The following is an 18,259-nucleotide window of genomic DNA, read 5'->3' as shown; positions in this document are numbered from 1 at the left end:
CAACCCAAGCAGCTCTAGCAACTCTCCCCACCAGTATATTAGACCCCTTGCAATTCAGGTGCAACCTCTCCTTCTGATACAGGTTTCTTCTACCCTAGAAGAGATTCCTCTACCTACTCCCACTGGGACACGGCACTGGGAGTACTCCAGATACTACTGCTGTCGGAGTGACCGTTGTCTCTGAGGCAAGAAGACTCTGAAAACCTGGGGAATGATACAAAGATTGAGGGAGTTGTAGATATTGAAGAGGATTGTCAGAGGATACAACAGTATATAGGTGAGGCATGGACAGAAAAATGGCATATGGAGCTTAATCTAGACAAATGTGAGGTAATGCATTTGGGAAGGTCAAGTACAGTTGGAAGTTATACAGTGAATGGCAGAACCCTTCGGAGCATTAATATGCAGAGGGACCTGGGTGTGCATGTCCACAGATCACTGAAGTAGCAGTGCTGGTGGATAGGGGGGTTCAAAGGCTTATGGCAAGTTTGCCTTCATTAAAAGGAACATTGAGTATATGGATAGTTCAAAGATGTGTGGGTTAGGTGACGTGGCCAAGCTAAATTGCCCATGGTGTTCAGGGATATGTAGATTAAGTGCATTAGTCAGGGGAAATATAGAGTAATAGGGGAGGGGAGTGGGTCATGGCGGGATACTCTTCACAGGATCGGTGTGGACTTGTTGGGCCAAATGACCTGTTTCCACACTGTAGGCATTCTATGATTTCTACGTTCGGAAAGTGATGCTACGGATAAAGAGAATTTCAGTTAGACTGCACTTGGAATATCGTGTCCAGTTCTGATCACCACACTACTAGAAGGATGTTGATGCTTTGAAGGGGGTACTGAACAGGTTTCCCAGGGTTTTGCCTTGGTATGGGGGATTTTGAAGAAAGGTTAGATAGACTGGACTTGTTTTCACTGGAATGCAGCAGATTGAGGGCTGACTCAGTAGAAGTTTATAAGATTGTGAATGGTACTGGGTGAAGTGGAAATATGAGACTTTTTCCAAGTGTGGAGGAGTCAATTACGAAAGGCACAGGTTCAAACCACAAGGAGGGAAGTTTAAAAGAGATGTGCAAGGCCCGTTTTTCACACAAAGGGTGGTGAGAGCCTGGAATGTAGATTAGATTACTTACAGTGTGGAAACAGGCCCTTCGGCCCAACAAGTCCACACCGCCCCGGCGAAGCGCGACCCACCCATACCCCTACATTTACCCCTTACCTAACACTACGGGCAATTTAGCATGGCCAATTCACCTATCCTACACATCTTTGGACTGTGGGAGGAAACCGGAAATCCCGGAGGAAACCCACGCAGACACTAGGAGAACGTGCAAACTCCACACAGTCAGTCGCCTGAGGTGGGAATTGAACCCGGGTCTCTGGTGCTCTGAGGCCGCAGTGCTAACCACTGTGCCACCGTGCCGCCAGACGAAGCGATAGAAGCAGACACATTAGCAGCATTCAAGGGAATACCTGGAAAAATACACAAATAGGAAGGGAATAGAGGGATGTGGATCCTGGAAATGAAGATGGTTTTAGTATGGAAGGGTAAAATGTGTCAGCACAGGCTTGGAGGGCCGAAGGGCCTGTTCCTGTGCTCTATTGTTCTTTGTTCTTCTCTGTTCAGTGAGCTCTTCCTGCTATGAAAAGGCAGTAAACAGGAAACAACTCCAGGTCACTGAGATACAGACCCACCTTGGAGGGTACAGTCCCAGATGTGGGTTTCCCAGACTAGCGCACATGAAAGATTCATTACTGAGTTTTACTTTTAAAAAGACCCCTCCCCTGGATACTAGTGAGACAAAAATAGCTATGCAATCCCATCTTCAGAATTCCAGTGTCTTTCCAGTCAGATTAATACTCCAAAACCATTGATTACATTCCAGTATGTAATTCATTCCGGGATATTTACTATTAAATATAGAAACTTGTTGGAAATCACAAGAAAGAAATCACTGGAGAAAGGTAGCAGGTCAGGTAGCATCTGTAGAGGGGTAAGAGAGTTAACGTCTCCAACCCAGTGTCACTGGTTTTCTGAAACAAGGATCCCTTCCTCCCAGGAACGGAGACTTCTCTGAACTGTTTCCAATGCAAGCAAATCCTTTTGATAAAGGAAACTAAAATTGAATGTAATAATCGATGTGTGGTCTGAACAGTGACTGTGCAGTTGTAAGACTTCCATTCTTTTGTACATTAATCCCTTACAGTAAAGGTCAATATTCCATCTCACTTCCTAATTCTTTGATGTACCTGTACACTACTCTTTTAGATTCCTGTACAAGAACAGGCAGATCCCCCTCCTACAAAATTCTGTAGTCAGTCTCCTTTTAAATAATGTTCTGCTCTCTGTTATTCCTGTCAATCAAACAAACTCATGCCACAGCCACATTACACTCCAGGTTCCTTTTCCTTCACATTTACTCAACCCAGTCGTTTAATGTGATTGTAAATAGTTGAGGTCACAGCATTGATCCCTGTGACACTCTATTACCAGTCTGAAACTGAAACACTTCTTTTGATTCTCTGTTTCCTGGTAATCCAGACTTTCATCTTCTACCCTGTTTCAATATCATCACTGGCAAAATGCAACAATATCTTACGCAGCATCTTTTACACGGCTTCTTGGACAGAGCTTTATAAAATCATGAGGGGCCAGAGACAGGATGAATATCCAAGGTCTTTTCCCCAGGGCAGGGGAGTCCAAAACCAGATGGCACAGGTTTAAGTTGAGAGGGGAAAGATTTCAAAGGGACCTGAGGAGCAACATTTTCATGCAGAGGGGGTGTGTGTATGGAATGGGTTGCCAGAGAAAGTGGTTCAGGCAGGTACAATTACAACATTTCGGAGATATTTGGACAGGGACATGAATAGTAAAGATTTAAAGGGATAAATAAATATTGAACTGCTTCCAGAACACTGAAAGCAAATGTAATTTTGAACAACGCTATTACAGTTCTTGTCCAGAATTGCATGTGAGACAATCTATTTTACTGAATTTGCCTGCGCCGAGGATGTGTTTATGGGATGTTATGCTTTTGGAGCAGTTGCTGTTTATGAGATAAATAACCCATTATCCTGCTAAGTTTTCCAATAGTTATTCCAACTCTTCTTTCTTTTGTCTGTAATTTGATTTTGATTTTATTGTCACGTGCACTCAGTACAAAGGTACAGGAATACAGTGAGAAGTGTAAAATGCCACCATACAATGCACTATCATAGGGACAAATGCCTTGGCACGGAATCTTATGAAGAAGGTAGAAAGAAATGAAAGAACAAACTTAAACATTAACTTTTTTTATTTTTACAGTAATAATAGTGCTGCATAAAATATATGATGTCAGGAGTGTGATGGAATCCTTCCCACTTGCCTGGATGGGTGCAGCTCCAACAACACTCAAGAAGCTTGATACCATCCAGGACCAAGCAACCCGCTTGATTGGTACCACATCTACAAACATTTAATCCCTTCACCACCGGTGCTCAGTAGCAGCAGTGTGTCCGTAGCAACTCAGCAAAGATCTTTAGGCAGTACCTTCCAAACCCATGACTGCTTCCATCGAGAAGGACAAGGCCAGCAAGTACCTGGGACCATCACCTGCAAGTTTCCCTCCAAGCCACTCACTTCCCTGACTTGGAAATATCCCGCCATTCCTTCAGAGCCATTGGGTCAGAATCCTGGAATTACCTTCTTACTGACATTGTGGGTCAACCCACAGCAAGTGGACTGCAGCGATTCAAGAAGACAGCTCACCACCACCTTCTCAAGGGGCAAATAGGGATGGGCTATCAATGCTGGCCAGCCAGTGATGCTCAAGTCCCACAAAAGGAATTTTTTTAAAAAATGAAGTGAGGTTAAAAGCTACATGTTGCAGACCATCCCAGTTTTCAATGGAAAATGAATAAATAATGTGCAAGTTCAAACATTACAATCCTTCTTAAGTGCTTAGCCTCCGTGAGATCAGAGGCCCACGCTAAGGCCACAGCTGGCCGAATGACTGCACATGCTGGGCTGAGAGATCATCGTGTCAGGCTGAGAGATCACCACACCTGACTGAGAGATAGTCACACTGGGCCGAGAGATCCGTGGGCTGGGCCGAGAGATAGTCACACTCGGCCGAGAGATAGTCACACTGGGCCGAGAGATAGTCACACTGGGCCGAGAGATCACCACACTGGGCAGAGAGATTGGTGTGCCGGGCTGAGATAACACCATGCTGGGCTAAGAGATCCTCAGACCGGGCTAAGTGATCACGATGCTGGGCTGAGAGATCAGGCTGAGAGATCACCACACCAGACTGAGTTATGGCTATACCAGACTGAGAGATCACTGTGCCAAGCTCAGAGATCCCCAGGCCAGGCTAACAGATCCCCACACCAGGCTACCAGATTACCACACCAGGCTGAGAGATCATCGCACCGGACTGAGAGATTTCCATGCCAGCCTGAAAAAGCACCATGCCCCTAAGAGATCACCGTGCCAGGCCGAGTGATGCCACGCCAGGACAAGAGATCACCATGCTGGGCAGAGAGATCGCCGTGCCAGTCTGAGAGATCCCCATGCTGGGCTGACAGATTACCACACTGGGCTGAAAGATCACCGTTCTGGGCTGAGAGATCAACATGCCAGTCTGAGAGATGTCCATGCTGGGTTGAGAGATTACCACGCCGGGTTGTGAGATCACCACGCTGAGCTAAGAGATTTCCATGATGGGCTGCGAGGTCACCACACTTGAATAGTTAAAAATTCGCAGCATGTTGCTGTGCAGAGGGACCTGGGTGTCCTTGTGCATGAATCACAGAAGATTAGTCTGCAATTGGAACAGGTATTAATAAGGCAAATGGAATTTTGTCCTTCATTGCTAAAGGGATTGAGTTTAAAAGCAGTGAGATTCTGTTGCAGCTGTATTGGATGCTGGTGAGGGCACAGTTAATAGACACCTCCACTTCTCATCTTTAAACAACCACCAAAACCTCCAAAGAGATTCTGTCAGTAAAAAGGAGAAAGAATAACTGGAGACATGTATGTGTAGAACCACAGGAGATGGGTGAGGTTCTCAATGAATATTTCTCCTCTGTGTTTACCGTGGAGAAAAACATGAAGATTGGGAACTTGGAAACATCAGTGGTGAAGGTGTGGGGAAGGTCTTGGTGAGGTGCTCATCCTCATTAATAACGTGATGCAGGCTGGGAAGAACATGGTGTAGTCTTTCGGCTCCTGGGAAGTACTGGGCAATGAAGGGTACTCTCTCGGTTGCAGCCAGTGTCTGTCTCCTGAGGAGGTCATTACGGTTTCTCGCTGCGGCACATTGCAACTGGTGGTTGATGAGTTGAGCATCGTATCATGTTCTTATGAGGGCATCCTTGAGTTCAGCTTTGAACAAGACTTCTCTACATAGGTCCTCCAACCAACACTATACAGCAGGTATATTGCCGACATTTCCTTCCACTGCCCCCATGGTGAGGAGTCACTGAAACAATTACACAGTGATATCAGTGATTTCATCCCATCATCAAACTCACCACAGACTACTCTTCAGCAACTGTCTCATTCTTGGACACAAGAATCTCCATCAAGGATAGACACCTCAGCACCTCACTGTACTGCAAACCCATGGATAACCTCCAAATGCTACATTTCTCTAGCTTCCACACAAAACATATTAAAACAGCCATCCCCTCTTGACAAGCCCTACATGCACACACAGGATCTGTTCAGAAGTACTCAAGGATGGCCTCATAAAAGGGTATGATGCTGAACTCATCGCCCGCCAGTTCCGACCTGCCACAGCAAGAAACCGTAATGACTTCCTCAGGAGACAGACACAAACTATAACCGACAGGGTACCCTTCATTGTCCAGTACTTCCCGGGAGCTGAAAGACTACACCATGTTCTTTGCAGCCTGCAACACATCATCAGTGAGGATGAGCACCTCATCAAGACCTCCCCCACACCTCCACTGCTCACCTTCAAACAACCACTAAACCTCAAACAAATCATTGTTTGCAGCAAACTGCCCGGATTTCAAGACACCATTCAATCTTGTCACAGTGAACACTGTAAGACGTATCAGAGTGTTGAAATGGATACCACCATTACCCGTGGGACACCACCCACCAGGTACATGGCAGGTAATCATGTGACTCGGCCAACGTGGTCTATCTCCTCCGCTGCAGGCAAAGGTGCCCCGAGGCATGGTACATTGGCAAGACCGAGCAGAGGCTATGGCAATGGATGAATAGAAACCACACAACAATCAACAGACAGGAGTGTTCCTTCCCCAGTCGGAGAACACTTCAGCGGTCCAGGACATTCGACCTCAGACCTTTGGCTGACCATCCTCCAAGATGGACTTTGGGACTGGCTACAACACAAAGTGGGCGAGCAGAGGCTGGTAGCCAAGTTTGGTACTGATGGGGATGGCCTCAACTGAGACTTTGGGGTCACGTCACACTCCAGGTGACTCCACTGCACTACACGCACTCTCTCACAAACACACACTCCTATAGACCCATACACTCACGCAGGACCTCTCTCACACACAAGCTCTCTTATATACACTCATACATACACATCCACACTCACACATACACACACCCTCTCATCGACTTATACAGTTTTAACACTCGCACTCAGACACATGCGCATACTCTCTCACAGACACTCAAATACCCCCCCCCCCACCACACACGCATGCTATTTTGCTCAAAAACTATGTGAGTTTCTAAAATCCTTTATTTCAGAAAAAGAATCAGTCTGAACATCGGGGCACAGGTAGCCTCGCACAGGGTACCTCACACCTTCAATGCTAACAGCTCACACCTGAGCTGACATGGCATCAACTGGTAAAGTTCACTTGAGAATGCAACTTTCATGAAAACGTTCTGGAATTTACATATGAAACAACTGAAGACAACATGGTCTTTCTAAAAAATGAGAGACATAACAAACAATCCAGGTCTTTTCCAACATATAATCTCAGTTTCATCACACTGTAAACTTTTGCAATAAATTCTGTGTCTTATGAGCTTATATTCCACGACCACCTGATGAAGGAGCAGCGCTCAAAAAGCTAGTGCTTCCAAATAAACCTGTTGGACTATCGCCTGGTGCTGTGTGATTTTTAACTTTGTTCACCCCAATCCAACACTGGAACCTCCAAATCAGGATTGATGAAGGCAGCGTGATGAAAGTGATCGATATGTACTTCAGTCAGGCATTCAACAAAGTTCTACATGACAGATTGGTGAGCAAGATGAGGTCACATGAAACACATGGAGAACGAGCCATTTGGAGATAGAAGGAAGGAGGCAGAGGGTGGTGATGGAGGTTGCTTTCCAGACTGGAGACCTGTAACCAACGGTGTGACACAGTGATCGATGCTGTGTCATCGTTTATTATCATTTATATAAACGATTTAAATGTGAACATTGGAGGTAGAGTCAGTAATTTTGCAGATGACACCAAAATTGGATATGTAGTGGACAGCACAAATTCCCGCAGAGTACCACTGGACCTTGATCAGATGGGTTACTGGGCTGAGGAGTGGTAGATGGAGTTTAATTTCGATAAATGTGAGGTGCTGCATTTTTGAAAGGCAATTCAGGGTGGGACATATGCACTTAACGGTAAGGTCCTGGGGAGTGTTACTAAACAAAGAGACCTTGGAGTGGTGGTTCATAGATGTTTGAAAATGGAGTCATGGGTGGACAGGGGAGTGAAGAAGGTGTTTGGTATTTAGATTCAGATGTAAACTTTATTGATACGTGTTCTCAAGTACAGGGGTACGGAGTACAGTGAAATGTGCACAATGTCATCAAACTGGGTAATACAACAACTAAGTGAGAGGGAAAGCATTACTGGGCTTCTGAGTATAAGTAGAAAAATCAAGAAATAAAGTTAAATGTTAACATTACAGTCCTTTATAGTGTTAAGTTGGACAATAAAGTAATAACAGTAAAAGTTGCCCCGTGTTTCTGAAGTGCACTCCCTGTGAAGGCTCGATCCCCTTTGTTTGGGCCCGCTGTTTGGGAAACCTCCATCTCCCTGCTCTCGGTGCTGCAGATGCTGGGGGTAGGGGTGGGGGGTATCCCCCCCATCGACACTTCAGGCTTGCTCAGGGTTAGGACCATTTGGTGCAGCCATTTTGGTGTCGAGCGATTTGCCGCAGACCCATTTAGGCGCAGAACTATATCAGCGCAGCTCATACTTATTCCTTTTCAGGCTTAGTAAAAGCATTAATGAAAGCAATAAAAATAAAAGTAATGCCTATTCTCTTTCCTAAAAATGTTAAAAAGAAAAAAATGTGAAAGAAACAAGTTAATTACGAAAAATGTAAAAATATGATGTTTATTCAAAATTATGGGCAATCCCTCGCAAATACTCAACATCATTTTTCTCACTAAATCTTCTTACAAATGTTTCTATTCTAGCGTCTGCTTCTCTGAATTTCTTTAATTTCAACGGAATATCGTGCCCTGCTACAAGATGCCCATAGTAAATGTCCCTTCCAATCTGAACTTTTCGTAAACGGTCAATAAATTTCCTAATAACTGGATGTTCCACTCCAAGTTTGCACTGTCATCGCCTGCGGGCAGCTTCTGCATTATTGTTTGTTTTGTCCGCATTGTTTAAAGTTCTTTCATATAAATTCCACCTTGCAACTGGAAAAAGCGGTGGACGCCGACCATTTTCTCTGCGTAATCTGCTACCTACATAGTTATCCTCGAACCAGCCCAGCAGCAGTTGCAGTTCATCTGGAAGCGCATCAGTCAAATGTTCAATGTTTTCAATCTGGATAAATGCAAGACCAATTATCATTTTAGCTCTCAAAGAAAACTCCAAGTCAATGTTATACTTACTCAAGTGTCCCAAACTGGCAAGATGTTTTCTCACATTTTGAGCCAGGTGAAAAAAAATCCCTGGATTTCTGCAGGAGGAAAATGCTGCTGTAAACTTTTGAATTTTGCAAGTTCAAAGTCACAGTTGATAATGGCAGGGTGGCATTCGGGCTGTATTTCCAGAACCATTTCAAATAATTTATCATCTGTTGTATGTAACTTATTTGGGAGTAAAGCACACGACAATGGGAACACACCTTTATGTATTTCCCCTAAAATACATTCCCCTTGTGAAAATAGAGCTGGGGAAATTTTGAATGTTCCATCAACATGTAACTTTTTTTGATTGTTTCAGAAACGTGACATTCCTTTTTCTTCGAAATATAAGAATTCTGCTGGTGGTGCTACTGCTGTTGGCTAGTAAAAATTTTTCTTCATTATATTCATGAACAGAATATGTGTTAAAGCTGTCTGGAATTACAAGTTCTTCTAAATTTCTTGGAATTACTGGGTAAGCAGCAATTTCTTTCCTTGTCCAACTCATCATTATCTTCAGGGCTCTGTTGTTAGGCGTCATTCCTTGGCAAGCTTCCGACATATATTCTAGGCACTCGTTAATCACTTGTAAACTTCCTTCTATAGTTTCAGCAGCTCATACTTTTATCTTTGAAATGATGGTATCTCTTTCTATCTTCTTTAATTGGTTATATTTTATTTTAATAATAACTACAAACTGCTGGAAACCGTATATCTGCACCAAAACAGTTCTTTGCCTGAATGGGTCTGCAGCAAAATGGGCTGCACCAAACAGGCCGCACCAAATCGGTCGCGCCAAAATGGCTGCACCGAATGGTCCCACTCCGAGCTTGCTCTGACCATGTTAGGCTCAGGCCCACAGCCACATCCACACCCCAGATGGTCATCCGACAGTATTCAGGACCCACGGCCACTGACACACTTCCCACAATGCATCACCACTGTTGTCTCTCGACAGAATTCCAGAAATGAAGGAAAATATATACTACAAGGAGAGAGAGAGAGAGAGAAAGGTATATGGCCAGCCAGGAGCAAAATGGGCAGAAGGTGCCTGTTCCACAATCTTGGAGAACTGGCTCACTCACTCCCTTACACTGCCCGCTCCCACTCTCTCTCTCCCTCACTCTGCCGGCTCCCACTTTCTCTCACCGACATTGCCCCTCCCACTCTCTCCATCTCACATTGCCCACTCTCACTCTCCCTCCTTCACAATGACGCTCCCACTCTCCCTCCCCCACACTGCCCACTCCCACTCTCTCTCCCTCATACTGCCCGCTCACACTGTCCCTCTACCTCACACTGCCCGCTTCCACTCTCGCCCCCTCAAAATGCCCGCTCTCACTCCCTCTCCCTCACACTGCCCACTCCAACTCTCTCCCTCCCTCACACTGCCCGATCCCACTCTCTCCCCCTCACACTGTCAGCTCCCACTCTGTACCTCACACTGCCTTCTCCTACTCTCTCCCCCTCACACTGTCCTCTCCCTCTGTCTGTCTCGCTCCCTCACACTGCATGCTCCCACTCTCTCTCTCTCCCTCACACTGCCGGTGCCCACCCTCTCTCTCTCCCTCACACTGCCGGCTCCCACTTTGCCCCTCACACTGATGGCTCCCACTCCCTCCCTGACACTGCCCACTCCGACTCTCTCTCTCTCTCTCTCTCCCTCACACTGCCAGCTCCCACTCTCTCTCTCGCTCCCTCATACTGCACGCTCCCACTCTCTCTCTCTCTCCCCTTCACACTGCCGGCACCCTCTCTCTCTCTCTCTCCCTCACACTGCCGGCTCCCACACTCTCTCCCTCACACTGCCGGCTCCCACACTCTCTCCCTCACACTGCCTGGTCTCACTCTCTCTCCCTCACACTGCCCGCTCCCACTCTGTCCCTCACTCCCTCCCTGACACTGCCCGCTCCGACTCTCTCTCCCCCTCACACTGCGCGCTCCCACTCTCTCTCTCCTCTTCACACTGCCGACACCCACCCTCTCTCTCCCTCACACTGCCGCTCCCACTCTGTCCCTCACTCCCTCCCTGACACTGCCCGTTCCGACTCTCTCTCTCTCTCCCCCTCACAATGCGCGCTCCCACTCTCTCTCCTCTTCACACTGCTGACACCCACCCTCTCTCTCCCTCACACTGCCGGCTCCCACACACTCTCCATCTGATGGCCTGCTCCCACTCTCTCTCCCTCTCATTGTCCACTCCCTCTCTCTCTCCCTCACACTGCCCACTTTCACACTCTCTCCATCACACTGCCTGCTTCCACTCTCTCTCTCAGCCGGCTCCCACTCTTTCTCTCCATCACACTGCGAACTCCAACTCTCTCTCTCCCACACATTGCCAGCGGCCACTCTCCCTCTCCCTCACTAAACCGGCTCCCAAACTCACTTCCTCAAATGCCCTGCACCCACTCTCACTCCCTCACACTGCCCGCTCCGACTCTCTTTCTCCCTCACAACTGCCCGCTCCCACTTTCTCTTTCTCCTTCACACTGCCGGCACCAACTATCTCCCTCCCTCACACTGCCCACTCCCACTCTCTCTCTCTCTCAAACTGCCCGCTCCCACTCTGCCTCCCTCGCACTGCCTGCTCACAATCTCACTCTCCTTCACACTGCCGGATGCCACTCGCTCTCTCCCTCACACTGCGCGTTCCCAATCTCTCTCCCTCACTGTGCCCAGTCCCACTCTCTCTCTCTCCCCCTCACACCGCCCGCTCCTACTCTCTCTCCCTCAAACTGCCCGCTCCCACTCTCCGTCTCCTTCACACTGCCGGGTCTAATTCTCTCTCTCCCTCACACTGCCCGCTCCCACTCTCCCTCTCCTTCACACTGCCGACTCCCAATCTCTCTACCCCTCACACTGCCCGCTCCTACTCTCTCCCTCCCACACACTGCCCGCTGGCACACCATCTCCCTGACACTGCCCGTTCCGAGACACTCTCCCTCACACTGCCTGCTCCCACTCTCTCTCTCTCCATCACACTGCCGGCACCCACTCTCTCTTTCCCTTACACTGCCGGTACCCACCCTCTCTCTACCTCACACTGCTGGCACCCAATCGCACTCTCCCTCACACTGCCCGCTCCTTCTCTCTCTCCCTCATACTACCCGCTCCCACTCTCTCTCTCTCTCCCTCACACCGCCCGCTCCCACTCTCTCTGGCCCTCACAATGCCCGGTCCCACTCACTCTGGCCCTCACACTGCCCGCTCCCACTCTCTCTCTCTCCTTCACACTGCCCGCTCCCACTCTCTCTCTCCCTCACACTGCCCGCTCCCACTCTCTCTCTCTCTCCTTCACACTGCCCGCACCCACTCTCTCTCCCTCACACTGCCCGCACCCACTCTCTCTCTCCCTCACACTGCCCGCTCCCACTCTCTCTCTCCCTCACACTGCCCGCTCCCACACTCTCTCCCTCACACTGCCCGCACCCACTCTCTCTCTCCCTCACACTGCCCGCACCCACTCTCTCTCTCCCTCACACTGCCCGCTCCCACTCTCTCTCTCCCCCTCACACTGCCGGCTCCCACACTCTCTCCCTCAAATGGCTGCTCCCACTCTCTCTCCCTCTCATTGCCCGCTCCCTCTCTCTCTCTCCCTCACACTACCCGGTCCCAGTCTTTCTCTCCCTCACACTGCCCGCTCCCACTATCTCCCTCCCACTCTCTCTCTCGTTCACACTGCGGGCACCCACTCTCTCTCTCCCTCACACTGCCCGCTCCCACTCTTCCTCTCCCTCACACTGCGCGCTCCCACTCTCTCTTTCCCTCACACTGCCGGCTCCCACACACTGTCCCTCAAATGGACTGCTCCCCCTCTCTCTCCCTCACACTGCCCACTTTCACACTCTTTCCATCACATTGCCCACTCCCACTCTCTTTCTCACACTGCCGGCTCCCACTCTCTCTCTCCCTCACACTGCCGGCTCCCAAACACACTCTCCCTGACACTGCCCACTACGACTCTCTCTCCCTTACACTGCGCGCTCCCACTCTCTCTCTCCCTCACACTGCGCGCTCCCACTCTCTCTCTCCCTCACACTTCCGGCGCCCACTCTCTCTCCTTCACACTGACGGCACCCACACTCTCTACCTCAAATGCCCTGCACCCACTCTCTCTCCCTCACACTGCCCGCTCCCACTCTCTTTCTCCCTCACAACTGCCCGTCCCACTTTCTCTTTCTCCTTCACACTGCCGGCGTCCACACTCTCTCCCTCCCTCAAACTGCCCGCTCCCACTCTGCCTCCCGCGCACTGCCCACTCGCGATCTAACTCTCCTTCACACTGCCGGCTCCCACTCGCTCTCAATCACACTGCCCGCTCCCATTCTCTCTCTTCCTCACTCTGCTGGCTCCCACTCTCTCTCCCTCACTCTGCTGGCTCCCACTCTCTCTCTCCTTCACGCTGCTGGCTCCCACTCACTCTCCCTCGCACCGCCCGCATCCAATCTCTCTCTCCCTCACAAAGCCCGCTCCCACTCTCTCACTGACTCACACTGCCCGATCCCACTCTCCCTCTCCTTCACACTGCCGGCTTCAATTCTCTCTCTCCCTCACGCTGCCGGGCCCCAATCTCTCTACCGCTCAAACTGCCCGCTCCCACTATCTCTCTCCCTCACACTGCCCGCTCCTACTCTCTCCCTCCCACTGCCTGCTCCCACTCTCTCTCCCTCTCACTGCCTGCTCCATCTCTCTCTCCCTCACATTGCCCACTTCCACTCTCTTTCTCACTCTGCCCGCTCCCACTCTCTCTCCACCTCACATTGCGCGCTCCCACTCTCTCTCTCCCTGACAATGCCGCTCCGACACTCTATCCCTCACATCTGGCTCCCACTCTCTCTCTCTCCCTCCCTCACACTGCCCGCTCCCACTCTCTCTCTCTCCCTCACACTGCCGGCTCCCACTATTTCTCTACCTCACAACTGCCCGCTCCCACGTTGTCTCACTCCTTCACACTGCTGGCTCCCACTCTCTCTCCCTCCCTCACACTTCCCAATTCCACTCTCTCTCTCTCTCTCTCAAACTGCACGCTCCCACTCTGCCTCCCTCGCACTGCCCGCTCGCAATCTCACTCTCCTTCACACTGCCCGCTTTCACTTTCTCTCTCCTTCACACTGCCCGCTCCCACTCTCTCTCCCTCACACTGCCCGCTCCTACTCTCTCCCTCCCTCACACTGCCTGCTGCCACAGCCTCTCCCTCACAGTGCCGGCTCACAATCTCTCCCTCACACTGCCAGCTCCCATTCTCTCTCTCTCTCCCTCACACTGCGCGCTCCCACTCTCTCTCTCCCCTTCACACTGCCGGCGCCCACTCTCTCTTTCCCTCACAGTGCCGGCACCCACTCTCTCTCTCCTTCACACAGCCCGCTCCCCCACTCTCTCCCTCACAATGCCGGCCCCCACACACTGTCCCTCAAATGTACTGCTTCCACTCTCTCTCCCTCTCACTGCCCGCACCCGCTCTCTCTCTCCCTGACACTGCTCACTCCGAATCTCTCTTCCCCTCAAACTGCCCGCTCCCACTCTCTCTCCCCCTCAAACTGCCCGCTCACGATCTCTCACTCCCTCACACTGCCAGTTCCCAATCTCTCACTCCCTGACACTGCCCGCTCCGACTCTGTCTCCCTCACACTGCCGGCTCCCTCTCTCTGTCTCTCACACTGCCGGCTCCCACTCGCTCTCAATCACACTGCCCGCTCCCATTCTCTCTCTTCCTCACTCTGCTGGCTCCCACTCTCTCTCCCTCACTCTGCTGGCTCCCACTCTCTCTCTCCTTCACGCTGCTGGCTCCCACTCACTCTCCCTCGCACCGCCCGCATCCAATCTCTCTCTCCCTCACAAAGCCCGCTCCCACTCTCTCACTGACTCACACTGCCCGATCCCACTCTCCCTCTCCTTCACACTGCCGGCTTCAATTCTCTCTCTCCCTCACGCTGCCGGGCCCCAATCTCTCTACCGCTCAAACTGCCCGCTCCCACTATCTCTCTCCCTCACACTGCCCGCTCCTACTCTCTCCCTCCCACTGCCTGCTCCCACTCTCTCTCCCTCTCACTGCCTGCTCCATCTCTCTCTCCCTCACATTGCCCACTTCCACTCTCTTTCTCACTCTGCCCGCTCCCACTCTCTCTCCACCTCACATTGCGCGCTCCCACTCTCTCTCTCCCTGACAATGCCGCTCCGACACTCTATCCCTCACATCTGGCTCCCACTCTCTCTCTCTCCCTCCCTCACACTGCCCGCTCCCACTCTCTCTCTCTCCCTCACACTGCCGGCTCCCACTATTTCTCTACCTCACAACTGCCCGCTCCCACGTTGTCTCACTCCTTCACACTGCTGGCTCCCACTCTCTCTCCCTCCCTCACACTTCCCAATTCCACTCTCTCTCTCTCTCTCTCAAACTGCACGCTCCCACTCTGCCTCCCTCGCACTGCCCGCTCGCAATCTCACTCTCCTTCACACTGCCCGCTTTCACTTTCTCTCTCCTTCACACTGCCCGCTCCCACTCTCTCTCCCTCACACTGCCCGCTCCTACTCTCTCCCTCCCTCACACTGCCTGCTGCCACAGCCTCTCCCTCACAGTGCCGGCTCACAATCTCTCCCTCACACTGCCAGCTCCCATTCTCTCTCTCTCTCCCTCACACTGCGCGCTCCCACTCTCTCTCTCCCCTTCACACTGCCGGCGCCCACTCTCTCTTTCCCTCACAGTGCCGGCACCCACTCTCTCTCTCCTTCACACAGCCCGCTCCCCCACTCTCTCCCTCACAATGCCGGCCCCCACACACTGTCCCTCAAATGTACTGCTTCCACTCTCTCTCCCTCTCACTGCCCGCACCCCCTCTCTCTCTCCCTGACACTACTCACTCCGAATCTCTCTTCCCCTCAAACTGCCCGCTCCCACTCTCTCTCCCCCTCAAACTGCCCGCTCACGATCTCTCACTCCCTCACACTGCCAGTTCCCAATCTCTCACTCCCTGACACTGCCCGCTCCGACTCTGTCTCCCTCACACTGCCGGCTCCCTCTCTCTGTCTCTCACATTGCCGGCTCCCACGCTCTCTCCCTCAAACTGCCCGCTCCCGATCTCTCACTTCCTCACACTGCGCGCTCCCACTCTCTCTCTCCCTGACACTGTCCGCTCCGACTCTCTCTCTCCCTCAAACTGCCCGCTTCCACTCTCTCTCCTTCACACTGCCGGCTCCCTCTCTTTCTCCCTCACACTGCCGGCTCGCACTCTCCCTCTCCCTCACACTGCCCTCTCCCACTCTCTCTCCCTCAAACTGCCCACTCCCACTGTCCCTCTCCTTCACACTGCCGGCTCCCATTCTCTCTCCCCCTTACATTGCCCGCTCCCACTCTCTGTCCCTCTCCCTCCCCCTCTCACTGCACACTCCCACTCTCTCTCCCTCACACGGCCCGCTCTCTCTCTCTCCCTCACACTGCTGGCTCCCACTGTCTCCCCCACACACTCCTGGCTCCATCTCGCTCTTTCCCTCACACTGACTGCTCCCACTCTCTCTCCGTCACACTGCTGGCTCCAACACCCTCTCCCTCAAATGGCCTGCTCCCACTCTCTCTCTCTCTCTCTCTCCCTCACACTGCTGGCTCCCACTCTCTCTCTCCCTCAAATGGCCAGCTCCCTCCCGCTCTCCCTCACACTTCACGCTCCCACTCTCTCTGTCCCACACACTGCCCGCTCCCACTCTCTCTCTCCCCCTCACACTGCCCACTCCCATTCTCTCTCCCTCTCCCTCACACTGCCTGCTCCCACTCTCCCTCTTCAGCACACTGCCGGCTCCCATTCTCTCTCCCCTCACACTGCCCGCTCCCACTCTCTCTCCCTCTCCCTCACACTGCACACTCCCACTCTCTCTCCCTCACACGGCCCTCTCTCTCTCTCTCTCTCGCCCCCTCACACTGCCGGATCCCACTGTCTCTCGCATACACTCCTGCATCCAACTCTCTCTTTCCCTCACACTCACCGCTCCCACTCTGTCTCCGTCACACCGCTGGCTCCAACACGCTCTCCCTCAAATGGTCTGCTCCCACTAAATGCCCGCTTCCTCTCTCTATCCCTCACACTGCCCGCTCCCTCACTCTATCCCTCACAATGCCTGTTCCCAATGTCTCTCCCTCACTGTGCCCGCTCCCACTCTCTCTTCCTCACACTGCCCACTCCCACTCTCTCTCTCCTTCACACTGCCGGCTCCCACTCCCTCACCGTCAATCTACCCGCGCCCACTCTCTCTCACCTTCACACTGCCGGCACCACACTCTCTCTCTCTCTCTCTCTCTCTCTCTCTCCCTTGCACTGCCCGCTCCCACTCTCTCTCCCTCACACTGCCAGCTCCTATTCTCTCCCTCCCTCACACTGTCCGCTCCCACTCTCTCTCCCTCACACTGCCAGCTCCTATTCTCTCCCTCCCTCACACTGTCCGCTGCCACAGCCTCTCCCTCACACTGACGGCTCCCACACTTTCTCTCCGTCACACTGCCCGCTCCACTCTTCCTCTCCCTCACACTGCGCGCTCCCACTCACTCTCTCCCCTTCACACTGCCGGCGCCCTCTCTCTCTCTCACACACACACACACAGCCCGCTCCCACTCTTTCTCTCCCTCGCACTGTGCACTCCCACTCTCTCTCTTCCTCACACTGCCGGCGCCCACTCTCTCTCCCTCACACTGCCGGCGCCCACTCTCTCTCCTTCACACTGCCGGCGCACACCCTCTCTCTCCCTCTCACTACCCCCTCCCTCTCTCTATCCCTCACACTGCCCAATTTCACACTCTCTCCCTCACACTGCACGCTCCCTCGCTCTCTCACTCTGCCCACTCTCACTCTTCCACCCTCATTCTGCCTGCTCCCACTCTCTCTCCCTCACATTGCCCGCTCCCACTCTCTCTCCCTCACTATGCCCGCTCTCACTCTCTCTCCCTCACAATGCCCGCTCTGACTCTCACTCCCTCACACTGCCCGCTCCCACTCTCTCTCTCCCTCATACTGTGCCCTCCCACTCATTCTATCCCTCACATTGCCCGCTTCCACTCTCCATCCCTCACACTGCCCGCTCTCAATCTCTCTCTCCCTCACACTGACGGATCCCAATCTCTCTCACCCTGACACTGCCCGCTCCGAATATCTCTCCCTCACACTGCCCGCTCCCACTCTCTCTCTCCGTCACACTGCCGGCGCCCACTGTCTCTCCCATACACTCCCGGCTCCAACTCTCTCTTTCCCTCACACTGACCGCTCCCTCTCGCTCTCCCTCACACTGCACACTCCCACTCTCTCCCCTCACTCTGACCACACCCACTCTCTCTCTCCTTCACACTGCCTGCTCCCACTCCCTCACCGTCAATCTACCGGCTCCCACTCTCCCTCTGCAT

The sequence above is a fragment of the Chiloscyllium punctatum genome, chromosome 18 (assembly GCF_047496795.1).
Source record: "Chiloscyllium punctatum isolate Juve2018m chromosome 18, sChiPun1.3, whole genome shotgun sequence".
NCBI classification, from domain to species: Eukaryota; Metazoa; Chordata; class Chondrichthyes; order Orectolobiformes; family Hemiscylliidae; genus Chiloscyllium; species Chiloscyllium punctatum.
The sequence above is the reverse complement of the archived record's forward strand: the minus strand, read 5'-3'. Positions refer to the sequence as shown.